The sequence below is a fragment of the Hibiscus syriacus genome, unplaced genomic scaffold, assembly GCF_006381635.1.
Source record: "Hibiscus syriacus cultivar Baekdansim isolate YM2019G1 unplaced genomic scaffold, ASM638163v2 tig00110160_pilon, whole genome shotgun sequence".
NCBI classification, from domain to species: domain Eukaryota; kingdom Viridiplantae; phylum Streptophyta; class Magnoliopsida; order Malvales; family Malvaceae; genus Hibiscus; species Hibiscus syriacus.
Window position 1 is genome coordinate 4,843,630 of NW_024062608.1, and position 20,996 is coordinate 4,864,625.

Sequence of the window (20,996 nt, forward strand, 5' to 3'; positions counted from 1 at the left end):
AAGATTAGATAAGAAGTAATTGAGAAAGTATGTATTTTGATTTGTGTAGTATGTTGGCATGTAAGAAACGTAATAAGTTGTTAGTTACGAACACTCTGATCGACTTTTCTAATGTTTTGAACCTTTTTAAGTGAATGTAAATGTATAGTAATGAACGGTTAAATTTTTACAAGTTTTATGTACGTTTTACGGAAGTATTGTAGCAGTATTGTAGCAGGGGAATCGGTTCCCTATTTGTAATCTAAAAAATTTAACATTTTTGTACTGTAGCAGGTTATTTTTCACGGTAATGTTCACGTTACTGTTCATTACTGTTCACGGTACCATTCATACCATATTTTACTGTTCATAAATATGTTTTTACCTTAAAATTTATTTCCGAACATAATTTAATAGTATATTATAGTATTTTCTTAAAATAAGTTCAAATGTTTTGTTATTTTGTAAGCAAAAGTGTTTTAAAAAGTCAATGTGACATCTCAGACTTGTATTTGGGTCGGGTACGGGTTGGGGTATTACATTTAATAGCATTAGAGCTAAGGTTTAGTCGATTCTCGACATAAACCGGAGTCTAGAGTATCGTATAATGTATGCATGCCAACAAAATAGTACAAACTTCTGATCTGATAAAATAGTATGTTGTGTTACTAATAAAATGATATGGTTGTATTTTATTAGATGTTCGGATATAAAAGCTTCCAAAGTGAAGCGAGAGGTGATAAACCTGAAGGTGATAGCAAATCACTTACCCTGGCCAGGCAGGTTGAGGGGCGGACACCTCAAGAAATGCCTCGTAAGATCAAAGGTTGATTTCAAAAAGTTGAAATCATATTAAAATAGTGATAAGAAAATTTCATAGTTTAGAATCAAAAAAGTAATATAGAGAAGTTTTGTTATTACGTGAATAAGATAGAATATGGTGAACAAGTGTCACCATAAGAACGTTACGAGATCAAATGATGCAGTGAGAATTTGTAGATGAGCTCAAGAATAGTGCATCATTAACAAGCGTATAAGGTATATGAAGCCAGAACTTATGAGTTTGAAACAAATGGATAATATTGTGTATAAGCAAGAGTGTGGATATGATAAAGGTATGCATTTTAGATGGAAAGAGTTAGTGTTGGCTAACAAGATTATTTGAGGAAAAATGTAATGAAATTATAGGATTTTAAGATACTGTTAGGTTATGATAACCAAATATGAAATGGATCTGGATATAGTTGTGTATTTTGATTATAGTAATGTGATATAGTGAAGAAAGTGAGGATTCATATGTTTGAGTAAAGCTAAGAATTGATAAGAAGAGTTTAAGAATTGGAACATTAGTAATGGGTTTATAAGACAAAGGAAGATAGAATGTTGAGTTGGAACAACATAAATTACTTGATGTATGAGAATGAATGTGGATTTGATAAGTTAAATGAATTATTGATAGGTTCATTTCGGCTGAAAAGAAGATATAGGAATGAGTCGATGAAGGTTTATGCTTTAGATTGAAAGAACTGGTGCTGCCTAATAGAATTATATGATAGTAAGTGTATTGAAGTTAAAGGATTAGAAGATGATACCAAGGTATGCTAATTAAGGATGGAGTGGATTGAGATAAGATTATGTATTTTGATCTTGGAAATGTAAGGTAGTAAAAGTGACAAGGGAATAGTACTGTATATGAATAAGAGTGGGGGTTTGATAAGTGAGTAAATTACGCTAGTTTGATTTCAATTGAAAGGATGTATATGATTAGTTTGATTAAGGCTTATGCCCTAGGCTGAAAAGTTGTTACTGATTAGTGGTAATGGTATGGATAATATGGTTATAAGATTCGAAGGAAAGATAGAGTTTAGTTAATCAAGTATGATATGGATCTGAATATGGTTGTATATTTTAACTTTATGAAGGTGATGTGATAAAGGAAGTTAAGGATTGATAGAAAGTTTAAGGTAATGAAGAAAGACAGATGTGTAAGTAGTATTGATTATCAGCATTATGAAAATATAATACAGAGAGGTATTAAGAAATAAGTATAAGTGATATGAAAAGAATATGAGTGTTGTGATTTGGATGTAGAGGATAAGTTTGATATGCTTGTAAAGAAAATTATGCAAAGTAATGTGAAAAGATTGTTTGATTTCGTAAAATATATATTTAATCACATTAAAGAATATATCAAGTTGTGTTCTTAGTTATATGATGATGGAATAAGAATTTGGTTACTGTTATGAGGAACTAGAGATGTATTTATGATGTTGAGTAATGGAAATGGATGTTACTGTCTATATGATAAGCTACATTATCTAGAAAAAAAAAGAGTTTCGGTATTTTTGAAGATTGATTTACGTTCTGGTTACTACCAATTGAAGATTCAAGAGAAAGATATTTCGAAAATAGATTTTCGAACGAGATATGGACATTATGAATTCATCGTAATGCCATTCGGAGTAACGAATGCACTTGCTGTTGTCATGGACCTCATGAATAGGATATTTTAACCCTATTTGGACCAGTTTGTTGTTGCCTTTATTGATGACATACTGGTGTACTCGAAATCCTATGAAGAGCATAGGGCTCATCTGATGATCGTCTTGCAAATTTTAAGAGATAAGAAGTTGTATTCTAAATTTTCCAAATGAGAGTTTTGGTTAAATGAAGTAATTTTCCTAGGCCAAGTGATCCCTGCAGATGGGATTAGGGTAGACCCTTAAAAGATTAAAGCTATAATGGATTGGGAAGTTCCAAAGAATGTGTCTGAAGTTAAAATTTTTCTTGGAATTACATATTATTATCATAGATTTCTTATGAATTTTTCAATGATAATACTACTTTAACAAAGCTGATGAGAAATAACGTATCCTTTGTCTGGACTATGGAGTGCCAAGAAAGTTTGAATTTTAAAGAAAATTTAGACAGAAGCTCCTGTATTGGTTCAACCTGAATCTGGTAAGAATTTTGTGGTGTAAAGTGACGCATCCCATAATGAATTGGAATGTGTATTAATGCAAGAAGGGAAAGTGGTAGCGTATGTATCTAGACAGTTGAAACCACATGAAAAGAATTATCTAACTCATGATTGGAAGTGGCTATTGTAGTGTTCGCTCTCAAGATTTAGCGTCAATACTTATATGGAGAACGTTGTTACTTGTATACGGATCATAAAAGCTTGAAGTATCTGATGACTCAAAAGAACTTAATTTGAGGCAAAGGAGATGGGTTGAGTTCTTAAAAGACTATGATGTGATAATTGACTACCATCTCTGAAAGGCTAACGTGGTAGCAGATGCTTGAGTAGGAAAACGTTTGCAACTTTACGAGCTATGGATGCAAAATTATCTTTAACGGGAGACGATGGTCTATATGCAGAATTAAAGCTTAAACCAACGAGGTTAGATCGAATTGAAGAATTACAAAGTAAAGATGAAATGTGTTTGAAAAGAATAGAGAGATTAAGGATTTTGAGGTTAAGTCGGATGGAAATTTGTATTATAAAGAAAGAATTGTGATACCAGACGATGAGGAATTGAAGAAAAATCTATTGACAGAGGCTTATTGCAGTTTATTGACAATGCACCCGGGTGGAACCAAGAGGTATATGGATTTAAAGGATTGGTATTAGTGGTCAGGAATGAAAAGAAGTATCATCAAATTTATGTTTAAGTGTTTGGAATATCAACAAGTTAAAGCCGAATATCAAGTTCCGTCAGGATTATTGCAACCGTTTTCCATTCCATAATGGAAGTGGGAAAATGTGAAGATGGATTTTGTTTTGGGGTTACCCTTGACTCAGAAAAAAAGATATTCTAGAAATCCCTATATGGAGCGTTGGGAATTCACCTAAACTTTAGTACGACCTTTCACCCTCATATTGACAGACAATCAGGAAGGACTATTTAAAACTGAGAAGATATGTTGAGAATATGTGTAATTAAGTTCAAAGGGTCGTGAGAGAAATATTTACCATTGACTGAATCCGCTTACCATAATAGTTATCAGTCCAGTATCAAGATGGCACCCTATGAGGTTTTATATGGAAAAAATGTGTCGTACGCCAATAAACTGGTATGAGCTCAAAGATCGAAGTGTTCTTGGTCCTAATTTGATTCAAGATGTGGAAGGAAAAGTTCGGGAAATTCAGAATAATATCGAAATGGAATTTGATCGACAAAAGTCATATTCTGACCTTAAAAGAAAGAAAATTGAATTTAAAGTTGGAGAAAAAAAGTTTTCTTGAAATTATCTTCCTGGAAATAAGTATTACGGCTTGGTCGAAAAGGAAAGTTAAGTCTTAGATTCATTAGGTCATATGAAGTTGTTAAACAGATAAGACCAGCAACATATCATATATCTTTGCCACCGGAAGTGGAGAAAATTCATAATGTTTTCCATGTGTCAATATTACGAAAGTATAGATCTGATCCTTCTCACATCGTTGCACCAGAGCAAGTAGAAGTCAAACCTGATTTAACCTATGAAGAAGAACCTGTGAGAATATTGACTTATGAAGTCAAATAGTTGAGAATAAGACTATTCCTTTGGTCAAAGTGCTATGGAGGAATCACAAGGTAAATGAAGCAACATGGGAATGTAAAGAGGATATCAGGTATCAATACCCCCAGCTATTCGTGCAATGAAAATTCGAGGACGAATTTTCTTAAAGGGGAAATTTGTAACATCCTCAATACCGGGTTAGTAATTTAAGTGTAATATTTTAAAATTTCAGTGACCAAAGTAAATAAATTGGAAAGTTGAGAGATTTAATGGAAATATTTCATGTAGGATGAATTAGCAAATAAGGAGAAGTTAAGAGGGCAAATGAGTCTTTTATCAAGGAAATAATTAAATATGGATATTGGGTTATTTTATAAAACCACGTGGGGCTTATGTAGGAAACAAATGTTTCCAGATTTCTCTCATTTCTTCTTCCTTCTTTCTTCATCTTCTTCTTCTCCCAATGTGAGGCACACAAGCTCAAGGTAAGAATTTGAACCTTGGTCGTTTCTTTGATTTTAGTTTGGAAATAGAAGTTTGGATGTTATATAAGTAAAGGAAAGCTTATATGACATTAAAACAACAAGATAAATGTTTTAGAGATAGATTTGAGAAATGGGTTTTTAGATGAAATTTCTATATAGATGAGTTTTTGAGGTTTGAATAAGATTTTTGACTTGTCAAGGGGTAATTAAAGGGTTAGGAGTGTTAGAATTGATTAATAATATGTTTGAAATTTGGGTATGATTATTGGTTTTAAGAATTTGAATGAAGTATTGGAAATAAAAAAGTGTTGAAATGATAGAAGTTAGTTAAAATGGTTGTAGTTAAGTTTGGTGGTATGAAAGAAACTTTTTATGAGAAAATTTAGTGAAGAGTTGATGATTTTTGGGTTTGAACAGTAAATTTGGCATTTTTACAGATTATGTAGGGGGAACCGATTCCCTATGAGGAGGGTATCAATACCCCCCTAAAGGAAAGTTGAAGTATGGTTCACAAAATTTTTTAAGCTATTAGACGTTAATAATAAGGTTTAGGCTTTTGATAATTGTCTCAGAAATCATGTTTATGTAGATATCGAGCCTAAACGAGTTTCAAAACAAGTGACAAGTAAGAACAATCGAAGGATTAGAATCGAGTCAAAGTAAGCAAGGCTAAGGTGGTGTACATACTAGATAGAATTGTATGGAGGTAAGACTTGCGATAAGTCTATCTCTTATAGTTGAATTCATGATTTCATCTTCATACATGCATCCATATATCTATATTGAATACAGTGATTTCTTGCATAATTCATTTATGCTTTAATATGATATTATATGAAAGAATGCAATTGTAAGAGAATCAATCCATGTATGTGAAATAATAGAAATGATCATATGTGGACATGTGAAGTGAAATATGTGTTTATATGAAAAGTGATGAAAAAGATATGAAAATGAGAAATGTATTCATATTTAAGCCCATGTTATTTAATACGTGAGCTATAGGTATAATTGGCATGCCAAGAGTTGAGGGTCTACGCGGTCCTTCGGGACAATTCTACGTGGTCCTTCGAGACATATATGTAATTCTGTGGAACATGTATGTGGTACTTCTGTACACTTATTTGGTCCATTTTATTATGTATATGGTTCTTAAGGAGTGATCCTTCGGTACATATGTGATATGTGGTCCTTCGGGACATTTCTACGCGGTCTTTCGGGACAAATATTCAGTGCCCCTAGTGGGAATTTATTCGAGCTGTGGTGACAACATTCGTGCACAACCTCAGTGTACTCATTTACCTCTTGTTCTCAATAATGTACATGGGCAATACAAACATAAAGTGAAGTGAAACTTGCATAAGACGATAAATTTCATATATGCATAACATGATCATATATGTTGTAGTGTAATGGATACATGAATGTTATAATGTTAAGATTTGACGGTAAGAATGCATGTTTCATGAATTCATCGTTATATATTTTATTATGCCTCACTAAGTCTATGGCATAGCGTGTAAGTGATTTACACGTAGGTACCAAGAACCAAGAATAACAAAAATAGGAGTGGCAAGAACAACAACACTACTAGAAGATCAAACAGAAGTAATTGAGAAAGTATGTATTTTGATTTGTGTAGTATGTTGGCATGTAAGAAACGTAATAAGTTGTTAGTTACGAACACTCTGATCGACTTTTCTAATGTTTTGAACGTTTTTAAGTGAATGTAAATGTATAGTAATGAACGGTTAATTTTTTGTGAGTTTTATGTATGTTTTACGGAAGTACTGTAGCAGGGGAATTGGTTCCCTGTAGCAGGGAAATTGGTTCTCTATTTGTAATCTGGAAAATTTAATGTTTTGGCACTGTAGCATGTTACTGTTCACGATATTGTTCACTTTACTGTTCATTACTATTCACGGTATTGTTCATATCGTATTTTACTGTTCATAAATATGTTTTTACCTCAAAATTTTATTCTGAACATAATTTAATAGTTTATTATCGTATTTTCTTAAAATAAGTTTAAATGTTTTGTTATTTTGTAAGCAAAAGTGTTTTAAAAAGTCAATGTGACATCTCGGACTCGTATTCGGGTCAGGTACGGGTTGGGGTGTTACATTTGGTATCAGTACCATATGAACAATATCGGTACGTGTTCATTAGGTATCGATACTGTAAGAAAAATATCGGTACTACTAGTCCAGAAAAACATTTTGTGCTCAATTCTAAGCTTTTAAATGGACTTTGAATTATTTTTGAAAACTTTGAATAAATTCAATTCAAGTCCAAAAACATTTTGCCTTAATTGTTATATCAAAATATAGTTCAACAATCTCCCCTTTTTGATATAACAAAACATTGGAAAAATTGTTTTTGCCAAAATTCCTACTAAAATGTTTAATGAAAAGGATACTAATTGTTGGAAAATATGTGAAAATGTTTAGCTCCCTTTTTTCATTAAGAAATTGAATTTTTCAAACCCATACTTCTCACCCTTTTTGTTAGATAAAAAAGAATTCAACTTTAAAGTTCTAAAATAACTTTGGAGAGTAAGTGGTAAATTTGACATTAAAAGCATTTGAAAAAATCAAAGATCCCCCTCAAAAAGTGCATTCCAGAAAAAATTAGCTTTAAAATCTTGACACTTACACAAAATTGAATTTCAACAAAGATTAACAAACATGTTAGTAGCACATGAAATTCAATATATTCAAGTCAAAAATACTTTATGCAATACCAATAATTAAAATTAAGTACATATGCATAAAGCTTTCAAAAATGTTATTCATTTTAAGAATTTGATATCAATTGCTAGAGAGATATCTTTAACATTTTAAAACACATGCATAAACAATTAAATTTAGGTCAAAAATTTAAAATTTGTAAAAACAAAGCATTTGAAAAGTTGATATCAATGGTTAGAGAGATATCATTTATATTGAAAATCAATTTGACCAAAATTCATTATGATGAACCAAAAATTATGAAAAATCATTAAAAATTTAAAATGTTGATCATAAAACTTTTTCAACATACATGATATTAAAACAATGAATAATCATTTAAAATCAAAAACTCATGCATGCATAAACTAAATGAGCAACCAAATAACCAAAATAAAAGCATTAAGCTTAGAGGTTACTCATTCCTTTTTGAAGTGTGGCTAGAGCATTTGAATATCTTCACTTTCATCACCATTGCTCCCACACACCTACAAGAGACATTTAAGTAGATTTTGGTATCCAAATTGCTTTGGATCCTTGAACATTAGTTTCAGTACCCCTTGAGCCCTTAGGAACCCATACTTTTCTAATTTTAAAAGAATTTATTTTCTTTATAGGACAAGTATGTTCTAAATGACCATAAAAATGGCAATGTGAGCATTTTGCCATTTTCAATAATGAGTTGTTTTTAGAAATTAATTCTTTTTTTTTTTTGTTAAGATCTTAAGCTTAACTTTCAAATCAAATTTTCTTTCTCTAAATCATTGATTTTAACTTTTGAAAGATCTAAATAATTTTTCAAAATTTCATTTTGATTTTCAAAATCAACTTTGGCTTTCAAAATCAAATCATTTTCAACTCATTATAATCATCTTGTAATTCATCAAAAGTATGTGAATTTAAATCATTTAAGTTATAAGATACCGTTGAATCTTCTTCGATGGCCATGAGGCATAGGTTGGCTACTTCATCTTCATCATTGGAGTCATCTTCATCACTCCAAGCTGATACAAATGCCTTTTTCTTGCTTGATCCCTTCTTCTTTAGGAGAGGATATTCGTACTTGATATGCCCCTTTCTTTGACAATTGAAGCACACCGGAGGACCCTCTTCTTGGTTGATTCATGCTTCACTTCTTTGGAAGACATGAATCTCTTGAACTTTTTGAAGAACTTGACCATCTTTTCTTTTTCGTCATCCTCTTCATACACCTCTTCACTTGAATCTTCATAGCTCTCATTGGTGGACTTGAAGGCAATGCCTACCTTATTCTTATTCTTGTTTTGCTTCTCTTCATCTTCTTCCTCTTCCTTCACCATCAACTCATGAGTAAGAAGAGAACCAATCAACTCGTCGAGAGTGAGAGGCTTTAGGTCTCCAGTTTCGATAATCGTCGTCTTCTTCGATTGCCAAGACTTTGGATGAGAGTAGATCATCTTCCTCACAAGATTTTCATTGGAGATTACTTCTTCAAATCCTTTGAGACAATTGAAAATCATTGAAAATGTATCTGTCATAGCTTTGATGTCTTCATCGAGTTTCATCTTGAAATTCTCGTAGCTATGGTTGAGAAGACTTATCTTGGTTTCCTTCACTTCATCGGCCCCTTCATGAGTGACTTGGAGCTTATCCCATGTCTCCTTGGCATTGTAACAAGATGAGACTCTTCCATATTCATCCGGGCCTAATGCATAAAAGAGAATGTGTATAGCCTTAAAATTAAGTTGGAACTTCTTCTTCTCTCCATCACTCCAATCGTCCATCTTGCTGGTTGGAATGGTGTAGCCTTTAATGATAGAGTTCCAAGCTCCTAGATCGTTGGCTTGAATAAAGAGCATCATCCTATTCTTCCGATAGGCGTAATTAGTTCCATTGAAGTAGGGTGACTTGTTAACCGGTTGTGAATCTTTAATATAGTATGCATCGGAGGTTGAAGTCATTTCTTTGTCGGTTGAGTTGTGAATCAGTAGAGCTTCTTCGAGGATCGTCTCAAGGTTATTAAACCTTCTAATGAGTCAATATCTGATCCCAATTGTAAAGATATAAAGAGGCTCAAATTGACAACTAAAAAAGTGCAAAAGGGGTTAATTGAAAATTATTTGATTTGGGAGTAAAGAGAGAAAAGATAGAAAAATATGGCACAAGAATTTAAAGTGGTTCGACTTATCAACCAAGTCTACATCCACTACCTTAGCTCTTCGCTAAGGATTTTCTAACAAATTCATTAATTTGTTCTTTCTTTTTTAAGGATAAAGAGATAACCTTTACAACTCTCTATCTTTTGAATTGACTAAGATAGAACCAAAAACCCTTTTACAAAAGGAAAAGAAATGTAAACAAGAAAACTCTTACAAGGTAGGTATTTACAAATTTAAGTTCACAAGAACAAAATATTTACAAGAGAGATAAAATAAGATTGAAAAACTCTTCTCTTGTGCTTGATTGCTTGGATAGGTGTTTAACCCATCTTCAAGTGTCCTCAATTTGTATTTATGTGTTGGAATGTTTTTGTGGCCGTTGGAGGTGGTTTGGAGTAGTTGGGGGATCAATTTTTTGTGCAAAATAAAACTGCCCATACCAAGGGGTATCGGTACTCCTAAAGGGAGTATTGGTACTACATTTGTTTATATTTAAATCAAATAGTCGTTACTAGTCGTTGGGGCCTAATGGTATTGATATTATGCCTATGGTATCGATACTACTATAAAGAGTAGTGTCGGTACCCCTTTGGGTATCGGTACTATTTTTGCATTCTGGAATTTGAGCAAAACTAGTAGTATCGGTACTACCTAGTGAGTATCGATACTTCCCTCACCTTTGGTATCGATACCATATGAACATTATAGGTATTTGTTTATTAGGTATCAATACTGTAAGAACAGTATCGGTACTACTTGTCCATAAAACGTTTTCTGCTCAATTCCAACCTTTTAAATGGACTTTGAATTATTTTTGAAAAGTTTGAATAACTTTGAATAAATTCAATTCAAGTCCAAAAACATTTTTCCTTAATTTTTATATCAAAATATAGTTCAACATTTTCCCTTGGTTAATAAAATTTGAAGTAAGCTTGAGCATTGGGGAATTAACCAACTTAGTTATATTGGCAAGCTCCAACTCATCCGTGTTGTGTTGTTTTGTATTACCAACTACTGGTGTATAAAGGTTGTTATGTCCAAACATGTTATTTATGGGATTGAAAAGCTCTGTTTGAGATGTTTTTGGAAGGGTCGGGACTCATCTACCTCTAGTGCTAGGGTTAGTTGAAAAAATATATTGTTTGAGGGTGAAAGGTGGCCTCAGACTGAAAAACATTAGTTGTTGGAATAGGGCATGTGTTATGCTCTTGATCTGCCAGGGAGTGGTTCTTTTTGGATTGCTTAGCTCAAGGCTTATGTGTTTAAGGGAGTGAGCTTTTGGCTTATTGACGTGAAAGCCAATGCAAGCTAGAGTTTGAGGAAGCTATTATCTCTTAGGGGAGTGGCTCGGGATCTTTTTACCCCTGCGGTGAACCTTCAAGATGTTATCGTTAGTTGGATCTGGGCTTTCATTAGGGAGCAAGGGCTTAGGGTATGTTTGGTTCACAGAATGTAAGATTACCGGCGAGAATAAGATTACTGGGAATGTTGCATTGTTGTGTTTGGTTCGTTTAGCAGGAATGTAAGATTACAACGTTTGGTTAAAGGAATAAAATATTATTGGAATGTATATTTTACCAAATTATCCTTATTATATATTTGTTTTTTTAACAAGTTGAATTTTACTATAATTAATTTATATATTTTCTTTAAAAATTTTAAATTCATAAATTTTATATAATTTTTATTACAAAATTGAAAAGATAATGTAGGCAACTTCTTCTGCCTCAATCTATAATCAACAAGATTGAACAGCTCTGGGTTCTTCTGGAAAGGTTCTGACAAACCTGCTTCTGGTGCGAGAGTTGGCTGGGCAAAAATCTGTCATTCGAAATCTGAGGGAGGCCTTGGATTGAAGAACTTAAAAACTTGGAATGGAGCGTTTATGATTAAACTTATTAAACATATTCTTGCTAAAGAGAAATCTTTATGGGTTGCTTGGATCAAAACTTACGTTTTAAAGGAGAACGACTTCTGGCTCATGGAATGAGGTGTTAATCTCAGCTGGTGCTTAAACAGAATTCTTAAATTAAGAACAGAAGCATTACCAGCCCTTTCAAATGGAGCTCTAAATATTAGGGATATATGGCAGGAGATTAGGGTGAAGGGGGACAAAGTCCCTTGGTATATCTTGATTTGGTTTCCTCTTAACATTCCTAAACATAGTATGATTACATGGATGGCTCTTTTAGACAGACTTCCTACTCGTGATCGGCTTCAACGAAAGGGGATTACTACTATTGGGAATTGTGTTCTTTGTAATGAAGCGATGGAAACTCGGGACCATTTTGTTCTTTGAATGTCCCTTGGCTTCTTATTTATGGGAGGCCATATTGCTCCTAAACAGGTTAAAGAAAACCACTTTGTCATGGGAGGATATGTTAGCTTGGGCTTGCGGAGTTTGGAAAGGCAAGTCTCTTCTTACTACTATTTTAAAGCTTGCTTGGTGCGCACATATCTATGCCTTGTGGGAGGAACTAAATCGAAGAATTTTTTCAAGGTTGCTACAGATCTGCTGATGATATTCTTAAAATTATGAAGGAGATTGTAGGTATCCAACTAAGAGGAAGGAACATTAATAGGCTTGATAGTGTTAATATTAATCTTTGAAATTCTTGAGGAATAGTTTAAATCGATCATTTGTTTTGTAAGTAGGTTGTACATAAGGTTTTTGTGATCGGTGATTGGTTTTTGTGGTAGATCTCTGCTTCTTTGGGTAATAAAATGAAATTATCCAAAAAAAATATTTTAACCCCTAAATTTCATATGAAATTCTAATTATGGATTTTTTTGTAAATCTAAAATAGTTTAAGGATAAATTTGTAATTTAACCTTCGTAGAATTTTTTTATTTAACGACATAAGAATGATATTTTTGGGAAAAATATTTTTAAGGGTATTTTTGTCCAAAACGCCGGGAATGTAATAATACCTAAGGGAAGGGGGGAATCACATTCCCGATAATAAGCCCCCCAAAGTACCACTGTTGGGAATAACTTATTACCAGGGTTGGGAATGTTTGCAATCCAAATGGGAGAATGACATTCCATTCTCCCGGTAATCCAATATGAGCTGAACCAAACGCCCCCTAGGGTCTCTTGCCACAAAGCCTTGTGGTTTCCTGTACACATTCTCAAGCATGTTGTTATTGGTTGGATGGTTGCTCTTGGTAGAATTCCCACTAAAGATCGTCTTCGTCTTATGGGCATTGAGGTGGACGGTCAATGTGTGTTCTGTGATTGTACGAAGTCTAGGGATCACCCTTTTTCCGATTGCTAATTCTCCAGGTGCATTTGAGAGGTAGTTCTGGGTTTATGTAATCTCCATAGGGGAGCTTTGAGCTGGGATGAAGAATTACTGTGGATTGGATCGCGCCCCAAGGGTAATTCTCTACTTGTTTTTGTTCTTAAAATTGCTAGGAATTCGGTTGTTTACCATATATGGGAGGAGAGGAATAGGAGGTAGTTTAGGAACATTACTAGGAACCAAACTGTGTTGCTTTATGTAATTAGAGTTGTGGTGATGATTAAACTTAAGAACAAATGCATTGATGGTGGGATACTGTAAATAGGGAGTTATGTGGGGCATTGCCATGTAGGGTGCCTATTTTTTGCTGGTTCCTTTTTTGACTGTAGCAGTTTAAACTGCTTCCTTTGGGTAATATACACAATTTATCTAAAAAAGAAATAATCAAATTATTTTTTTAAAGTGATAATCAATATTATTATATAAATATTTTTATATATTTATATATTTTTAAATAAAATAAACTTTATTAATTAAAAGTTAAATATGAGATTAATAAATTTATATATAAATTCTTTTTTATCCTACTTATAATCAATAATATAATCTAATCTAATTATAAACCACGAAAAAAAAATTCAATAAAATTTACTTTATTTTTAATTTATTTGATTTTTATGCTTGTGTCATTGTTGGTTAAATTGTTTTATTTTCTTATAGAAAAAGAAAATAAAAGAGAAACTATATATATATATATATATATATATTGAGAAAGAGAATTTATCTGTAATGTTTTTTTTTAATAATTTGATGTAAGTACAAGTAAGTATTTGTTTAAAAATAATTCTCAACATCTGATGTAAGTACAAGTAAGTATCTGTTCAAAAATAATTCTCAACATTTTAATATTAAAGACTTATACTCTATAATATTCGAATATAAATCCTCATGAATAACAATAATTCTTTTATTATGAAATTTATTATTTCTTTAATGTGGAGTTCACTTGGTTAATGCGTAGTTAAATCAACTTATATGATACTTTTGTCAAAACGAGCACTCCTTTTCATGGAAAGCAAATATTCTGCAACATTAGAATTTTGGGCAAAACCCTTCACTTTAAATCACTTTTCCCAGTAAGATGATTTGTTTTTTTTTATTCACGTTGATTATCAGGTGAAAATCATGTCTTGATTATGATTGGGTTAAATTTTTCATTTTTGAGATCTGGGTTTGCGAATTGAAACAAGAACCAGAAGTAGAAAAAAAAAACAAAGGAAAAAAGATGATTAATGCTTATTACTATTATCTTGTTCAGCTTCTCTCCATTCAAGGAAGTTTCACATTCCACCAATGGATTACGGAGAATTTTCCATTTACAGCACAAGAGAAAAAATTAAAAGCTTCCAATTACGATCTAATCATTCCCGCACGACGCGCCACCCCCCCCCCCCCACACACACACACACACATTGGTGTTTGTCACCTTTTCCCATCCCACGTGAATTCTTCTCCTCCAAATTCCGTTTTTTACTGGTAGTAGTTTATCTTCTTACAGGATTCCCATCTTAGAGAATTCTCGGATCTTCATTTCCTTGAATTTGGTATGGTCCCATAGTTACATACATGATGGTTGTTTTATTGCCTTTAGTTCCACTGTTCAGGACAATACCAATGAAGACTCGGAGCTTGCTCATCCGAGAAGAAGTTGCAGGCTTCATCATCTGCAGTGAAGAAATTGTGTTCTTCCATCTTCACATACTGGTTGGGTTGATATGTTGTCTTGGAGAAATTGAAGCAATCCATGGAGGACGGTGAAGAAAGATGATGTCGTCGATGATATCAACAATGAAGAAATAGCCACGTTGTTGTTGATGATGATGTCTTCATTCAAGTTAGCACTCGAGTCACTGTCCGATGAGCCGTCTTTCAAGTCCGGGAAAAGGGTGGCGCCGAATGATCCATTGCTGTGGTTGAAGCTCTCATAGTTGAGATCTGCAGGCTCAGGGGGTTCACTTTGTTCTAGTGTTTTGTCATCAACAGCTTCGTGCACAATCACCTCCTCTTTCACCGAAACATTGCTCTCAGTGCTCTCCCCACTCTGCTTTTCCTGCAACTCTCTTGTCTGCAGAAACATATAACTTCAACACAATTCTAGTAATCCCATACGAACATATATGAGAAAAATCCTAGTATTTTTATTACCTCCTTAAGAAGAGCTTCATTCTCATGATGGAGAGCTTCATAATTGGCCTTCAGAGTATCAAAATTTGTTTTGAGAAGGCCGTAATCCCTTTCCAATTTCTTGGTCTTCCACCTAGCACGGCGGTTTTGGAACCAGACAGCAACTTGTCTGGGTTGCAACCCCAGTTCTTGAGCTAGTTTCACTTTCCTGTCGGGGTCAAGCTTGTTTTCGACCTCGAAATTCTTCTCCAACGCCTTAACTTGATCCACACTTAATCTCCTCTTCTTCTCAGAAACGTGCCCCAATTCTTCAAGGCACCCTTCTTCATCTAATCCCTCTAACATCGACTGGAACTCCCCGCTGATTATGTGGTTGCTTCTCGGACTATGTTCATCTGCACCAAAACAAAACAAACCCACGTAATTAAAACTCGGTTTCATGTCTAAATCAAAGTACAAAACTGGGATCGTTTTATTGGACCTGTTGTTGGACAGATGGACGCCAAAACACCCAAAGAATCTGAGCTGCCAAGTGATCTCTTCATGGCTTGATGAACACAAGCAAATTTCCAACAGATCTCTTCTTCTTGTTAAAAAAAAAGTTGTTATGGGAGTGAATTGTTTTGGTCAGATCTTTAAGAAGATCTTCTAAGGACTCAAAGGAATGTTGTTAGACAGACATGGAAGAACAGTAAGACCCTTGTCTAAAACAAGACCAGCTTGTATAAGGTTGGAGTAGTTTACAACTATACAACAAGCAGTGCCCTCTCTCAATTCCCCAACCCTTATATTTCTCGTCTTTCTGCAACACAATTTCTTCACTTCTCTCGGTTCCCATCCAAAACAAACCCAAGCTTTCCAAGAATATGGGCTTTTTCTTTTTTTACATAATTACTGAAATCAAAATCACAAGAGTGTTGATGAAGATAGAGAAGAATGGGAAGGGAAATTTGAGTTTGAGAAACCAGAACCAAGCTGGTCGTAACCAGATCCCATCACTTTAAATAAAACTAAAGATGGGTTAGAATATGACCGGGGTTAGGTACACACAGCACCACTCGAGGTTGGCTAAATGCAAATTAGCACAAAATTCATTCCAAATGAAATGCATTTGGAAAGCGGTGGGGTACGGCTTGGCGTTGTTTATTTTATGGGCATACAAGATTTTATTGGTGTCAGCGTATCATGGCCGTCGCTAATCGGGTCGGTGCCATACGTTGCCGTCATAGATTAAACTCCGAAAAAACACAGAAATTGTGTCTAAATCAGTGAAAAGAAAGAATTCAATACATTTTTTTTTCAAGAATCATATAAAAAAGCAGAAATGACATAAAATAGGTAAAAAGGATACTTTTCTTCTTCTTATCTTCATTTTTATATTAACGACAATAATAAAATTTACGAAACTCTTATAAGACAGTACTATTGAGTGCATTAGTATAAAAAATGTTATATATTACCTTGTGAATTAATACAGTTTGAATATGCTAAATCGAGAGAATGTTCTATATACATACGAGCCATGAATTGAATTATGCTTAATTTGAATAAAGAGTTATTTTGCTTAGTATTTTTAGCGCATTGTTGCCTACAGACAGAGATCACATTTACTCTAGCTATTAAAAGACAAGTAATTTTACTAGCATGATACTTCCATGTAGATATGTTTCATAGCATGATACTTCCATGTAGATATGTTTCATATATAAGTGGAATTACTTGAAAAATGAAGTTTATTCAAATTTACTGTTGGTAATAAAATTTTAGCAAATTAGTAAGTACTCCTAAAATTTGAATTATTTGAAAATGAGTCATCATATGCTTATTGATACCATGTATATTTTTGGATTTTGAATGATGACATGTATTGTGATTTAAATTTGATCCTTGTATGAGTGTTAATGACTTACATTTCATAAAGGAAGTTAAAAAAAATATCTATCATCAATTTGAACTGTTTTAAAGTAATATCACTCGTCTGATCAAGCTTTCAAGATAGGTAAAGGTTGTTATAAGTCTAACAAGCACTAATGTTGGACTTAAGATATAAGCAAAAGGCCCTAAGTCCTTTGCGGATATGAGTTGCAACATCAACTTAAAAGCTTATTTGTTCATTAATTATGCACCACTATGTCGACTCCACACCCAATTTTCACCATTGCTTTGCATGCTTTGTACTAATTGTTGTGAAGTCACATAGAATAGCTCTAAGGATGACTAGCCATTGCTAGCTCTCCAAATACCATACTGCTACTGAATATAGGTAGCACCCTTAAATCAAAATTAAATTCCCTATATGCACCATATCACCTTGGAATATCTCCCAACTATGTAAATATGACCCCCATTTGTAATTGTCACCTTTAATTTCATATCACCTAATATTGCCAACCCAACTCTTTTTACCAACATGGTGTCCAAGAAGTTAAGGGTGATTATTGAATCCACTAAAACTCATACGTTTCTTACCAATAAGACCTTGATTACTTATAGTTTGATATCCTACAATTCCTAACATCTCTTGAATAGGGTTGCACACTACCATCAAATCCTTTCTTTGAGAATATTAGAGTGACGTTGATTGGATTTATGCGTCATATTGATATTTTATATGAAGTTCATGGATTAAATTATTATTTTATCTAAAATTTAAGGTCAAATTAGTATTATGTTTAAAATTTAATGGTTAAGTTAAAATTTAACCATTTTACTAAAGTGTCACGTGGTAATTACCATTAACATCTCAATGACTAAAATGCTATTTTTTCAAAACAAGCGACCAAAGTTAGACAATCCGGAAATAAAATGAATCATTAGGGTATTTTACACTTAAATTAAATAGAATTTAAACAAAAGAGGACTAGAAATGTCATTGGACCAGAAAGTCAGGGAGGGCCGCTCCAAGATATATCCGAGTCTAATCCAACTGCATCTGAATTTATAACACGCCGATCCTTTCAATAGTTCCTTTTCTTTTGTTTGTTTTACATTTTTTTTGTCAATTTTTACATGTGAGAACTTGGTACTTGCATGGAGCAGAACCACACGCCAATATTTGTATATATTTTTTATAAATATAAATAAATACAACATATTATATGTTTAAAGACTTTTAATCATTTAAAAATGAACGATTATACTTTTGTATATGTTGTGCTCGAACACAGAATTTCAAAAAATAATAACAAAACTCTTAAACACGAAAATCACTTAATTCATACTTTAGATTATATTTATAAGTTGTACCAAGAAAGTAACGTTTAGGCGTTTAGGGTGAACCGAGTGTGGCAATTTAACACTTTATTTTGTGTTTTTGCCCATGTCGTTGTTGAAATGTCATCTTCAGTTGATATATATAAATATATATATATTTCTTCAATTTATTTTTATTGCAACTGTTTTAAAATCTAAATTTGATTATATACGCATATTTTACAACATAAATATAATATTGCAGCGTGTTTCTCGCCCACTTCACGAAGTCATCAATCGCATGGGTTAACCGTAGTTGGGGATACTCCAGATTCCAGAAGATTTGGTTTCAGTTATTTTACATTTAACTCGCTGCAGTTCTACAAGTTGCTGTTGACACGTAATTTATAGGGGAGAGGAGAACGGGGTTTAAGAGGAAATACGTGAAAGCTGATCCCAATTCATGAAAACGGTTGATGGTTAGAGACGAGTACAACGATGGATAATCAAATGAGTTTAGAGAAAGTTACCGAAAGTAGTGAGCTCTTCATTCAATTCTGCATTATAATTTTTAGAGTTGGTGTTCGATTTATAATTATTATTATTTATAGGATGACATATTAAATAAATTTAATTGTTAACTAATAAATTTAATTTTGATAAATTATATAGACTTATTAGTAATCATGTAAAAGAATTATAACTGATATGCATCTTAGTATAGAAAGAAGAAGAATAAATTGTTAAAGGAGTCGTTATTATTCTTAGATATTACGAGATCGAGTACTAACCATTTTAATATGTTAATTGAATGTTTAATTTTAAATAATTAAAAATATTTAAAACAAATATTATTTTATAATAATATTTAACTTAATAAAGTAAAAAGTGGAGGAGAAAATTGTAGTGTTAGTAGTACCCAAGAGGGCCACCAGAAAGAATCAGAATCATTACACTGTACTGTAATGGGAGTTAAAGTGGAGCTAAAAGCTAGGCCCTGATGAAAGTTGATGGGACCTGCAGAATTATTATCATCAATTTCAGAGCTTAAATCCGCTACAACGAAGAACCCACAACTATTTCATCCTTGCTCAATCTTTTCCTTTTTTCCAATGGTAAAACAATGTTTCTGAATCAAAACAAATTAAAGGATTCATTATTCAATCCAACTGGTCCATTAGCTGGCGAAGAACAGCAGATGCGTTCTTATCACAGAAATGTATTGTCAATTTTACACTACAGCTCTCCCCTGAAAGCTGTGACGTGCAAAGCGCAAGTGGGAAAATTTAGATCCAATCTTTAGACGTGTTTCCGATTAATAGTAATTAATAATTGATAGCGAAAAAATATTAACAAAAGAAGAACCATAATGATCATCAATGGAAAACCATGAACAGTGGGGAGAAAGGAATTATTTCATCGGTGACAACAACACGTGTGAGTTGAGGTTTTCATTGGGAGTTGAGGTTTTCTTTGGGTGTTCAAGGAATCCCACAAGAAGAAGATGTCATCCAAAATAACAATTCAAGACCAAATTTGAACCTGATAAAAATAAAAAGAAAAAAAGTAATTTCTTTAAAAAAATAAAAGGAAAATGAATGGAAAATAAAATACTCTTTGACTTTGATCTTGATAAAAGAAACAGTTGATGCTTGTAGTTAAACGATTTCTATAAGACATATTTTCGGTCACTCCTCGGTGCTCGAGTCGTTTGTCTTACAGGATACAATAGCTAGATGATCAACTACAATACCACAACAGTAGCGATCACGAACTATCCTTACATTCGACTATCATCGAAAAATTAAGAAGTAAATAAAATACTCTCTAAGAAAGAGAGAAAATATTTTCTTTCAAGAAAAGAAAATGTTTACTAAAAATAGTGTTATTCGTTTATATTAAAACTCTAAAAAAATAATATATTTTAATTATCTTTTAATTTGAAATGCTTGAAAAGATATTGATATTTTAATATCTTTAATATTTAAATTTAAAAACATAATAAAGATCTTTTAATTTAAAATATTTAAAAGATATAATCTCTTATACTATTCAAACTTAAATAGATATTATGTTAATTTGAAAAAGTATATAACTATCTTTTAATATTCAAAGTTAAATTGATAATAAATACCTATTTAATTTGACATATTCAAAAGAATAATTATCATACTATATTCAAATTAAATAAAATCTTTTAATTTGCAATATTTAAATGAATATGTGTAAGACCCCCAACCCGTATCCGAGTCCGATGTGTCACATTGACTTTCAAACATTTTTCTTTACAAAATAGCTAAAATTTAAATTCACAATTTCCAGAAAATGCTTAATTTCCATTAATTCAAATCAATGGTTTTACAAAACTTATCAGAGAAAATTCAACTCAAATCTATTAGTACATGCCAACTACATTTAATATAACAACATACATATTATTCCAAATTCTTTTCTGATCTGAACTTCGTAAAGGAGATGTTGACCTGTCTTACTCCTCTTAACTTCTCTTCTTGCTTTCCAGAACCTACGTGTGAAACA

The 20,996-nt window shown here is 32.7% G+C and overlaps 1 pseudogene; it reads right to left on the reverse strand.

The window, feature by feature from the left end:
- Positions 1-14,356: 14,356 nt before the first annotated feature.
- LOC120216429 lies at positions 14,357-16,227 on the reverse strand (annotated as a pseudogene).
- Positions 16,228-20,996: the final 4,769 nt, after the last annotated feature.